The following is a 12637-nucleotide window of genomic DNA, read 5'->3' as shown; positions in this document are numbered from 1 at the left end:
AATTGCAATTGGTAAACAACAAACAATAAATACAAGATCCCTATTTGTGTCCTTCTTGCTTAACTATTTTTATTCATGGTAGTCAATTGAGGTTATTAACCTAACCTGCAAGGATAAGCAAGTGAGGTTTTTTTTTTTTTTTTTTAATATCCTTTCTGGGAATCCTAAATAACTAGTTTCAATTGTTGTAGGTTGTGGGAGCTGGGAATTTGTTTTCTCCCCATTACTGGACTCTTTTACAATGGCATCCTAGGAAACCAAATTTGAAACTCCAAGGAGAAATGGAACAGTGACAGTTTCCTTTAACCTGAGCTCAGGGCTTTGGCAATAGCTCTACTCCAAGTTTCTGTTCTATCTAGTTCTGCCTGGAACTTAAAGGAAAGCTTTCTGTATCTTCCGTCATCCTTGCCTTGTTCTAATGTAGCAGAGGTAATTCTTTCCTAATGGTGTTGCTCTTTTTTTTTTTTTTTTTGAGATGGAATCTTGCTGTGTCGCCCAGGCTGGAGTGCAGTGGCACAATCTCGGCTCACTGCAACCTCCACCTCCCACATTCAAGCAAGTCTCCTGCCTCAGCCTCCCGAGTAGCTGGGATTACAGGCGCACACCACCACACCCAGCTAATTTTTGTATTTTTAGTAGATATGGGGTTTCACCATGTTGGCCAACCATGGTTGATCACCATGAATTCCTGACCTCGTGATCCACCTGCCTCTACCTCCCAAAGTGCTGGGATTACAGGTGTGAGCCACCACACCCGACTGCTCCTTTTTTTTTTTTTTTTTTTTTTGGCATTCTCTTTATTAAAGAGTAAGAGTTTTCTTTTACATTTTTTCTCATTGATCTCTTAGCTGTTTTTTGTTGAAACCAGTATGGAAGAGTCACCTTTCCTTAGTGTGTGTGCCCATGGTACATTACACATGGCACCTCTCCCTGCAGGGGCCACACTCTATCACGACAACCAGCGTCCTGATCTCTCCTAGGCCTTGCTCCTGGCCCAGCCGTGAGCACATACTCTGCAATATCAGAACCCTTGATCAATTCTGAAAGCAATTTATTAACCTCCAGCCATGAGAAAGAAGTGAATTCGTGGTCAGGGTAAAAATTGTAGGCATAGTTTAAAAATTTATTCCAGTGACATAATGAAAAATTTCATCGGGAGTCAAGATTTGAGATCTCTTTTTGGCTTTGCAACTGAGTAAATGTGGTAAAGTGACTTGATGTCTGTGTACTTCAGATTCTTATATATAAAATAAGATTTTGGACTGAACTGTCCATAGTTCAGTTGTCTGATTAGGGATTATAACATCTGTGTCTTATGTAACCTAAAGAATATCTTATGTTATTCAAGACTGCTCATTTTCATTGACATGCTCAATACCCAAAGCACGTAGTTTTTCTAGACTCTCACTGTTCTCCCCCATCCTGTGAAGGAGAGTGGTAAGGGCCAGTTTCCTCATGAAAGCAACTGAAGAAACTGAAGTAAACATGTCTTTTTTTTTTTTTTTTTTTTTTTTTTTGAGAGAGAGTCTTGCCCTGTTGTCCAGGCTGGAGTACAGTGGTATGATCTCAGCTCACTGCAGCCTTTGCCTCCTACGTTCAAGCAATTCTCCTGCCTCAGCCTCCCGAGTAGCTAGGATTACAGGCACCCACTACCATGCCTGACTAATTTTTATACTTTTAGTAGAAACTAGGTTTCACCATGTTGGCCAGACTGGTCTCAAACTCCTGACCTCAGGTGATCCACCTGCCTCAGCCTCCCAAAGTGCTGGGATTACAGGTGTGAGCCACCACGCCTAGTCAAGACGTGTCTTTTTATTGTGTCTTTTATCCGATCTTTGGAAAGGAGACTCTGTATAACAAAACAAAACAAAAAATCTTCTAAACTGAGTTCAAGAATAGATGTTGCTTTTGGATTCACTTCTTTTGGAAGCTTTAAAAATGGATCTTCAGATCAGAATGTATGTAGGTATTCTCTGAAGACAGAATTGTATTTGTCCTTCTAATGCCCATCTCTCAAACTCAGCAAGTGTTTAGTTGCTTGTCTTCAACATAGGCTTCTGTTGGTAGTTTGTGTATTCTTTTCAGAAGAAATGTAGGAAAAAATATCTAGGGGCTTATGAAAGCCAACAAACCTATACTTGGAAGGTAGATGTGTTCCCTTAGAAGGATTTACATGGAAACTTGTTTTCTAGAAAGATGAACAAACAATGAGCCAGACTGTCCTTGTTCTTGTTTTAAAATAAACATATTTGTAGACCTGTAATTGGCTCCTGATGAGCAATACATGAAGCCATTTAAGGCATGAAGCTTTGCATTGGTATGGAACCAACTGAATAAAACTTGTTTATAACCTTGTATACCTTTCCAACATAAACACCATTTCTGGATTGAATCATTTTTGTACTGGTTTATACCTAACATCATGTGACAGCTTTTTCTTTTAGATTTTTTTCTGGCCTGGATTGCTAGCTAGGCGTTTGTATTTTTTGATGGTGGTGTTCTAGGTTATCCTTTTACATGCCAAATCGGCATAAGCTAGAATATTATATTTTATACTTGTCAAAGGACAGCACATATTATTACTGTATCGTAACTAGGTCTCGCTTTTTTTTTTTTTTAAACTGCTTCAACTTTCCACCTATGTATAAACAAGTATACCTTTTAAGTGAATTCTTGGATTGAGGAACCAGGAAGTGTTTTTTACTCATCGTATCTTAGCCCTCAGTACTGCCTGCCACCTGAAATAGTTCATTTCCTTGGAGGATATTGTGGAATTTAGTTATCCATGAATATGTTTTTGTGGATTGTATTGAAGAAGATGAGGAGTACCATGCATTTTTTTCTAAGAGTAAAATTGTAAGTATCAGTATGATTGTATTTTACTTTTTTAGTGCATTTAGTGGGTTTCATTAAAACTGATCTTGGATTGTCACAATATAGGAGAGTGGGGTTTTTTTGTGGGAGATGATGTCTGCATACAGGGGATTGTTATTATAAATATGATGTATCCTGGAAATTTTGGAAAGTTGGAAAGAGCGACTTGACAACTCTTACACTGAACAATGTATCTGAATCTATCAATCAAACAGATCACTATCTGACCAGAAATCCCTGTAAGAGGGAAAAAGCTTTCAGTTCTTTTCCTAAATTTTATCTGTCTACACAGATGATATTTCTGTTCCCCTTTGACATGTTATTTTCCTCATAAACAGTTTTAATGGTTCCATACGCCTGCAGGCTAAAAAGCAGAGACCCAGTGATCTCATCTCTACTAGTTGACTCCAATCTGTCTTTTCAATAATGGCCTCCACACCCAGTCCTTTGTCAGATGTGTACTCTGAGAGGAGGCATTCTGTGATGGGGAGGGGAGACACTAGATTTAGAAAACTCTGGGTTCAAACCCCAGTGCTTTGTTCATTAGCAATGTGAAATTTGTCAAATCACATCATGCCTCTGAACCCTAGACTCTTACAGGGTAAAATGTATATAAACATATTGACTTTTGTTTTCATCTGTGATGCCATGTGATATCTTTCAGGGTCAGAAATGTAGTTCTGTTTCTTGAACTAATTATGGTGGCTGATTTGAATTTGCAGTGCGTAAACAGGCTATTTGGAATTCAAGCATTTCTCCCTTTCCTTGTCATCTAGTTAGATGGTGAATTCTTCTTTTCCTATTACTTATTATCAAAACACTTTGACCATAAGGATACTTTTGTTTTGAGATGTAGTCTGGCTCTGTCACCCAGGCTGAAGTGCAGTGGCGCGATCTCGGCTCACTGCAAGCTCCGCCTCCCGGGTTCACACCGTTCTTCTGCCTCAGCCTCCGGAGTAGCTGGGACTATAGGCACCCGCCACCACACCTGGCTAATTTTTGTATTTTTAGTAGAGTCGGGGTTTCACCATGTTGGCCAGGATGGTCTCCATCTCCTGACCTCGTGATCTGCCTGCCTTGGCCTCCCAAAATGCTGGGATTACAGGCGTGAGTCACCGTGCCTGGCCCACAATGATACTTTAAAATATTTGGGATACAAATAAGCTATTTTAAATTTAACAAATAAAAAGGGCTACACACACATTTTTCAGGCAGGTGTCCATTCTTTAATTTTAACAGGTTGTTCAGCTGTGAAGAGGAGAGAGAACATAAAATTGGATTTTTATTGGATTACTTTTATGCTCAATATAATGTTTTTTGGTCTTATCTAATCCTGTGGAAATATCTAGGAGGATGTAAAATCCAGTGTTCATAGACATTGCTCACCATCTGTTACCAAAGTGAAAAATCAGCATTCATATTGTGCCTTTATTTCCCTTTGTGTGCTCAGTCTAAACTCAGGCAAAGAGGTCACTATTTGTTCCCTTTACAGCAAACTTGATCCTAACATTGCATATTCCATAATCTGTCATCTTTGTGTAGTTTTATGGTGACTATCTACTCTTACATGGCCTCTTCACATACTTATTATGATAGATTTTCTTGATTTACCAAATAAGGAACTTATCCATTAGAAATGTTTGATTGGCTTTTTCAGAAACAAGAAGTTGTTTTGCTTTTTTTAGTGTATATATACTTTTTCTTTCCTTAGACCCAATCTAATCTAGGTGGGAGAGAAAGTAACGAGAGTCTCTTGGAAAACCGAAGAGAGTCACAGCAAGCCCATAGAGTTACATAGGAATCAGGAGGAATAAAAATGTAAAGGTAACATGGATGAACTGTCTATTAGGTGCTTTCGTACACACTATCAGGTTTAAGGTTTACCAATAGCATTAGGTATGGTGAAGATGATTGATATGGTTTGGCCATGTCCCCACCCAAATCTCATCTTGAATTGTAGCTCCCATAATTCCCATGTGTTGTGGGAAGGATTCAGTGGGAAATAATTGAATCAAGGAGGCGGTTTCCCCCATATTGCTCTCATGGTAGTGAACAAGTCTCATGAGATCTGATGGTTTTATAAGGGGTTTCCCCTTTCCCTTGGCTCTCATTCTCTCTTTGCTTGTGGCCATGTAAGACATGCTTTGCTCTTCCTTCATCTTCTGCCATGATTATGAGGCCTCCTCAGCCATGTGGAACTGTGAGTCCATTAAATTTCCTTCCTTTATCAATTACCCAGTCTTGGGTATGTCTTTATTAGCAGTGTGAGAATGGACTAATTACAATGATTGTGACAATGACTATGGCCATTGTACAGATAAGGAAGCCAGCTCAGAGTGGCAAGTCACCTGGGCCTGAACATCTTGCTAATAAGCAGCATAGCATGTTCCTTGATTACTCTGTTATATATGGCTCTAAAAGGTTTTTTCTGTGTGCGTTCATATGGATGTTAGCAAAACCAATGTAAGTGTAGTTAATGGAATTATTATTTCTCATGCCTACTATGATTTCTTGTCTGATTGGAACATAATACTCCAGGATCAGGTTTATTATACTTCCATCTACGACATGTGCCCCAAATGGCAGTGACCTTATGGCAGAGAATGGCTAAGGAGAAGTATTTTCTCATCTTCTGGAATGTCCTACTAATGAAATAACTTAAAAGACAAGGACATATGAAGGTGATTCTATAATATTGACTCTAACCATTATTAAATTCTTAATGCATGTCACATATGCTTCTATTTGCTTACCTGCATTAATTTTTTCACTCTGCATAATACTCTTATGAGGAAGGCACCATTTTATTTTTTTAATTTAAAGATGAAAAGGTTAAGGCACAAGAAGATTCATAACTTGCCAAGGTCCCAAAGCTAGTGTGGGTTCCAATCCAGGTCCTCTGGCTCCACAGCCACTCTCCAGTGATGCTTCAGAGCCTGATACATTAGTAACTGGTGGCTCCCTAAGAACCTTGACTTTGGCTTTAGTTGATTTAGAAAATATTTTTATGTGTGTGTATGTACTTCCAAATCTCTCATATTTTCTCATTAATTATAAGTAGTCCACAATTTTCAGGACTGTAGTTGTAAAATATAACTCAAGGCATAATGAGAAAGTAGATTTTAGTCATTTGGAATGGTTAGGAACAGCTCTCTGTGTACCTTTCCAGGAATTTAATGTTTAAACTGAGCATAGTGACCCGAAATGTTTGGAGAAAGTGAGAGATTTTGTGTCTATATACATAGGTATCCAGTGTCATCTTTTTCTTTAGCTTGAAGCACTCAGGATGGAAAAACAAATCTTGGGAAAGATGAAAGAGTAGAACTAAAGGAAATACCACATAAGTTACAAAGGACTAGAGGTTTATGACTATAATTTATAATGTCCACTGTCCTTGTGAAAATTACGTGGGATAGTTTATCTTTTTCTATTTGGGAAGATACATTTTTTATATTTAAAAATATCTTGTCTTTAGAGTTCTTTTAAGTATAATGATTGGAGGGCTGAGATATACAAACTAGATTATTTTCATTCTGGTCTTTTTCTTTTAGTATTTGGGGTAATTTAAATGCTTCTTCATTCACTCGCATACTTATTCAACAGATATTTATTGAATGCCTACTATATACCAAACACTCTGCTAGACCCTGAGGATAAAAGGTAGATAAGATGCTGAATCTGTCCTCCAAGCATTTGGATTCTGGTGGCAGAAACTGTTGTGTACCCAGTTAGCTCCTGCAGTTTGAGAAGTGCTACACTAGCAGAATGAAAAGTTCTGTAAGGCCACAGAAGAGGGAGGGAGTAATTCCTCCTGTGGTTATGAACAGAAATTTGAGCTAAGTCTTTTAAAGGATGAATAATAAGGTTGGGTAGGCCAAGTGGGCAGGGAGGGCCCAAGAGAAAAGGTGCTCAAATGCCTAGAGTATGAAAAGGACAGAGTAACTATCATTAACTCACAGCTAGGAACACTGATCCCTGTAACCAGCTTGGCTTACCTGAGAAGGAAATGCTACCACCTCTGAGGGTTCCCCCCACCAGTCTTCATTTATTATTGTGTAAAATTAGAGGATGACAGCAGTGGTGGTGGTGGTGGCGGCAGCGGCGGCTGCTGCTGCTGCTGCTTTGTCTTCTTCCTTTTTCTGGTTAGCTTGATAGATTTGGGTTAGATATAGGCATTTTCCACATCAGGTTTTAGTTCTTTATTTTTTCAACTTTTCTTTTCTTTTCTTTTTTTTTTTGAGACAGAGTCTTGCTATGTTGTCCAGGCTGGAGTGCAGTGGTGCAATCTCAGCTCACTGCAACCTTTGCCTCCCAGGTTCAAGCAATTCTCCTGCCTCAGTCTCCCAAGTAGCTGGGATTACAGGCATGCGCTACCACGCCCAGCTAAGTTTTTATATTTTTAGTAGAGATAGGGGTTTCACCATGTCAGCTAGGCTAGCCTCCAACTCCGGACCTCAGATAATCCACCTGCCTTGGCCTCCCAAAGTGCTGGGAGCGTGAACCACTGTGCCTGGCCTCAAAAACTTTTATTTTAAATATGGGGGTACATGTGCAGATTTGTTGCATGGGAATATTGTGTGATGCTGAGGTTTGGAGTACAGATCCCATCATCTAGGTAGTGAGCATAGTAGCCAATAGGTAGTCTAATGTGCCCCATCCGTATCCAGGCTTTAACCATACTAAGACAGTGGGAAAAAAACTGAGCTGCTTACTATCACCCAATGAAATGGAAAGTTTTCTACCATTTTGCTTCTATGTCATTTTCATATTACTTTTTTTGGGAAATTGGATTTTTCTGCCATTCTACTAGACTATATCTCTTTGATCACTACCTATGTGCCCAAATCACTGCTTCTCCCAACTTTTTTTGTGGGCCATCATCCATGAGCATGGTACGTCCATGTGGTGACTTCCTCTGTTTGTTTAAATTTGCACATTTAGAGTTTTATGTTAGGACAGTAAAACACTCATGTCTAAGTAACTTATAAGTCCTGGGAAACGCATAAAAATGACCTGACATGATGTTTTGTGCCTATAATAAACCTTGCAGATGGCTAAGAGAAGAATGAAGATGTTTTGACTTACTGTCTCTTCAATTACATTATAAAAAATTCGGCGGACTTGTCCATGATCATTAGGAAAATGAATGATTTTCCTATTGTAAATTACAAGTGCCACAAACTACATAAGGACTGTAATTGACAGGTATCAACTGGTAGCATTTATTTACATTCTCCAAGGCAACCCACAGAACTGTAGTGCTCACCATATTTGTTCAGAAAAATATGTTTTTAAGTAAATAAAACTTCCTTAACACTGGTTACTATAGTTAAGCAACTTAATTCCAATTGTTAACTTTGTTTAGTAAATGATAGATGAAACATGATTTTGTAAGATAAAAGAACATGGTGCCAAAACATTATATGAGCATGATGCCAAAAATACACACACACACACACACACACACACACACACACCCCTGAATACATTGTTTATAGTGTTTTCTAATTCAGGGAAACTGGAAGATGATTTGAAAGTATTATGATCAACTTTGTATTTATTCCAGGAAAATTTACATGAGGAGAAAATACATTAATGTTGGCATGTAATAAAAACCAACATTTTGTTATATAATTCATTTTGTGATTTACATTTCTATAATTTATTCAATAAACCTAATAAATATTGGGTGATGAATGAATTTAGTTTCATGAGTAAAAAATAGTACATGAATGATCTGTCATTCTACAAAACTGCTGAATTGTGAATATGGTTTTTTGTGAGTATTTTCTTCCCTTCCTCCTTGTCCCATCCATATGTCCTTCCTTCTTACCCTAACCTCCTACAGCCCGAGGATAGCACGTTGAGGGAAGATATTGTCAGAAGTTTTAATATAATTATATTCAGGATGAGAGTTCTGTTCAACACATCATCATTGGTTAATTTAGTAATTTCTAGAATTCTGCCTAGACTTGAAAATACTTTCAATACTCATTGCTGAATATTGCTGTTCTCTGCATGTTTTTCTTCTGGGAATAAACTGGACAGGATTTTGGTTTTTTAACACATTCCAGTGGGTATAAGTATATTGGCTAGTAAAGGTTCCCTTAATTGACCTGGTTTTAATAAAAAATGGTCCAGTACTCCTGCCACTCATTTTTCTCTTTTTTGAAACCACAGATTAATAACCTGGTGTTATCTCTATCACCAAGGTGAGAAATTCTGCCAACAGTGGTTTACAAAAGCAGCTTTGGGGTTGGATCTGGAGAGTGGCTAGAATTTTACCAAAACTAGATCTCTGTTTTTCTTCTAAATTACGTATGGACAGTTTCAACAATTAAGTTACCAAATTCACATTTTATATTCTGTTCACATATCAGGAAACATTTAGCCCAAAGTCTGTTTACATAAAAATTTCTTTTTGGATATTTTCTTCTACTCTGAGGACACATGCCTGCCTTTCCCCAGTATGTTCTCCACCGCTCTCAGTACCTTGAGTATAGTGAGCCTTCAATAAATAGTCAGTGAATGAATCCCTTTGTCATTGTGTCTCTATTATGTAGAGTGGAAATCTGTGCTGAAACAATAGCTAGTAGATGATCTGCACCAGGGAGGCCTGGGCTAGACTTCAAAAGCTGTTTCCCCATCCCGGCAAGGCAAAACATGCTCTTTTTGGGCTGGGAGGTCACAACTCTATCCCCGTTCAAGACTGCACCTCCTTTTCTCTCTCTTCCTTCCCAGGAGCCGTGGAGTCCAAGTGTGACTGCCAAGAGGAATCCTGCAAAGCCAAAGAGCTCGAGCATGTAGCCCTGCCCGAAGCCTGCCACACGCATGGAAAACCCAGAGGAAATGAGTGAGGATCAATGGGAAGAAGGGAGCCAGCCAGGTGAGCAAGCTCATCAGTCTGGAGGCTAGCGCCACTGGAAAGAATCCCGGGCGGTTCTGTTTATTTGGCAAGTTCGGGCCATGACCTGAGCTTACACTAAATTACCTCAGAGCAAATTATTTTTTACCAAGCCATGTAAATGTTAGGTCAACTCCCTAGAGCTTTTGGGCTGAAGACAGATGACTACATCAAAGGCTGCTCTTCAGTTTCCAGGTGTGGCTGGGGGAATTGTCTGTCTTCTTTCAGGAAGACATTTCTAACTCTTCCCCTTTCCCTACCTCAGATGAATTATTTTGTTTCATGCCAATTTAAGTGTTACCTAGAGACTTTTTACATAGAGCCAATGTATTTTTTATTTATTTATTTATTTTATTGTTATTATTTTTTGAGACGGAGTCTCACTCTGTTTGCCCAGGCTGGAATGCTTTGGCACGATCTCTGGCTCACCGCAAGCCCCGCCTCCCGGGTTCGCGCCATTCTCCTGCCTCAGGCTCCAGAGTAGCTGGGACTACAGGCGCCCGCCACCTCGCCCGGCTAATTTTTTTGTATTTTTAATAGAGATGGTGTTTCACCGTGGTCTCCATCTCCTGACCTCTTGATCCTCCCGCCTCAGCCTCCCAAAGTGCTGGGATTACAGGCATGAGCCACCGCGCCCGGCCACATAGAGCCAATTTAATTGAACATAGAGTCGTCTGGTTTTGGTATGAGTGGGTGTGCCTGTGTGCGTGCCTTCATAAGAGGAGGCCAGGCTGTGTTTCTTATTTATAAATACAAATTTCACATCACTGTCTTGGGTGGATATATTCTGAAGCATCCTCCTAGGTAAATTGAATCGGACTATGGTGGATTTTTTTTTTTTTTTTTTTGGCAGGGGGAAGCATTGTAATAATTAAATCACTGGTTGAAGGCTTGTGCAAAGTTTGGTGCTATATTGGGATTTACCAGGGTTCCATTGTGATTCTAAGTTCATTTTAAATTTCTGCCCCCTGCCTTCCTTTCCATTTATGTTAAGTGTTATTACCTTGTGGAGAGAAGGTATTTTAATGATAACAGAATGTTACTTAAAAATGCTTCCAGCCAGGCATGGTGGCTCACGCCTGTAATCTCAGCACTGAGTTAGGAGGATGGCTTGAGCCCAGGAGTTTGAGAGCAGGCTGACCACCATGGTAAAACCCTGTCTCTAGAAAAAATACAGAAATTAGCCAGACATGGTGGCATGTACCTGTAGTCTCAGCTACTCAGGAGGCTGAGGTGAGAGAATTGCTTGAGCCCAGGGAGGTTGAGGCTGCAGTGAGCCGTGCTCAAAACAAAACAAACAACTCCCATTCTACCACTCCTAAAATCCATATTGTATATCAAAAAAGGAAGTTCGATACCTGAAATGACTCTCAGCAGGGCTTCTCAACCTCTGTTCCTTGGCATTTGGGGCTGCATCATTCAGTATTGTGGGAAGCTGTCCAGTGCATTGCAGAATATATGGTAGCACCCCTGGCCTCTACCCAGTAGATGCCAGTAGCGTAATTCCTCTCCCCAGCTGTGGCAACCAGAAATGTTCTGTGGGGGAGAAATTTGCCCCCAGTTGAAAACCATTGTTCTAGGGATTGATTCAACAAAGGAAAAGAAGGTAAAGAAAATAGTAAAGATGTCACGAATGGAACTTTGTCTTTGTTGTTTGTTTGTTTATTTTGTAATGTTACCCTGTGAATTTCCAAAGAAAGTAAATCCTAAGACAATGCAGTCTGCCACTAGAACTCCCATTTAGCCACCAGTTCTCTCTCTGTTATTGACTGGAATTTAGTTTGGATTAATATAACAGTTACAACTCACTTACAACAAGTATGGACTTTGATGCTGTTGTTATCAACTGAAGAACTCCCAGGTGTTTATATTAAACACGCAGAACTTCCTATGAAGTGGCCATTCTGATCACTGGGTGTTTTCACAGGGCTGGCTTATTGGGGGAAGAAGAGGGAGTGGTTGGAGAAAAAGACTCAAATAAGGCTAATGCAAGACTTTAATGACTGAATGTATGAGTTGAATGAAGAAACACGCCTACTCTACACTGCAATTCAGCAGTTTTTTGAATGGGAGGTCAGATACATGATTTAAATACAGGTTTCATTTAATGCAGTATCTTTTATGGTACTAAAAAAAGGTCTGGGATCCTGCATTCTTCCTGTATAGGATTGTAATTCATTCTCTCTCCTCTCACTCTCCTTCCAAATTTACTTCTACCTCTGTCATAGAATGTTTGAGCTGCCAGACAAGTAGGATCATGTCACCGCTGTGACTTAACATGAAATGTCCTTGTGTCTTTATTTCAAATGTTCTGTTTTTCCTCTATTTTCTGGTCACATGAACATACACTCTTGCCAGGCACATTCTGGCTTTTCTTATTTCTCTTTCTGATTTTGCCTCCTTCCTGCTCCTGTTTTCTTCCCTTTTCTCTGGCTACAGAAACAGTCAGGTGGCCTTGCTGGCATCATCCTACCTCTTTTGAACTATGTTACCCAGGAACTTCCATTTATTATGCCTCGAGCACTCTCTTTCTTTAATACTATATCTCTCTGAGGGATAGTTAATGATCTTTGCAGCAAATGAAGGTGAACTGTAGCCACATTATTGTTAGAATACAGCCAACTATATGGAACAGATTGGGCTGAGCTTTGAACAGCTGGGGCTGGCAGAGTGAGTCTTGACTTCTCTCGGAAGAGTTCCAGAACTGCCAAATCATCAAACTTGAAGGGGAAAGAGGAACGAGAAAGGTTATAGGGATAGTGGTTCCTGCAGGTGCTTTTTGCTTTTGTGATCTACCTTTTGTGAAATGTTTACTAGTTTGTGGATCTGGCAAAACATGGGCTAATTGAACCCAAGAGC

At 39.6% G+C, this 12637-nt stretch overlaps 1 long non-coding RNA gene across 1 annotated transcript in view; it reads left to right on the top strand.

Moving 5' to 3' along the window:
• LOC111541107 overlaps window positions 1-9761 on the top strand; it is a 394660-nt gene extending 384899 nt beyond the window's left edge. Inside the window, exon 8 of the long non-coding RNA XR_004228935.1 lies at window positions 9616-9761. This is a non-coding gene — a long non-coding RNA (uncharacterized LOC111541107). The remainder of the gene's footprint in view (window positions 1-9615) is intronic.
• Window positions 9762-12637: the final 2876 nt, after the last annotated feature.

The sequence above is a fragment of the Piliocolobus tephrosceles genome, chromosome 5 (assembly GCF_002776525.5).
Source record: "Piliocolobus tephrosceles isolate RC106 chromosome 5, ASM277652v3, whole genome shotgun sequence".
NCBI classification, from domain to species: Eukaryota; Metazoa; Chordata; class Mammalia; order Primates; family Cercopithecidae; genus Piliocolobus; species Piliocolobus tephrosceles.
Note: the sequence above shows the minus strand (reverse complement) of the source record. Positions and strands in the feature narration are given on the sequence as shown.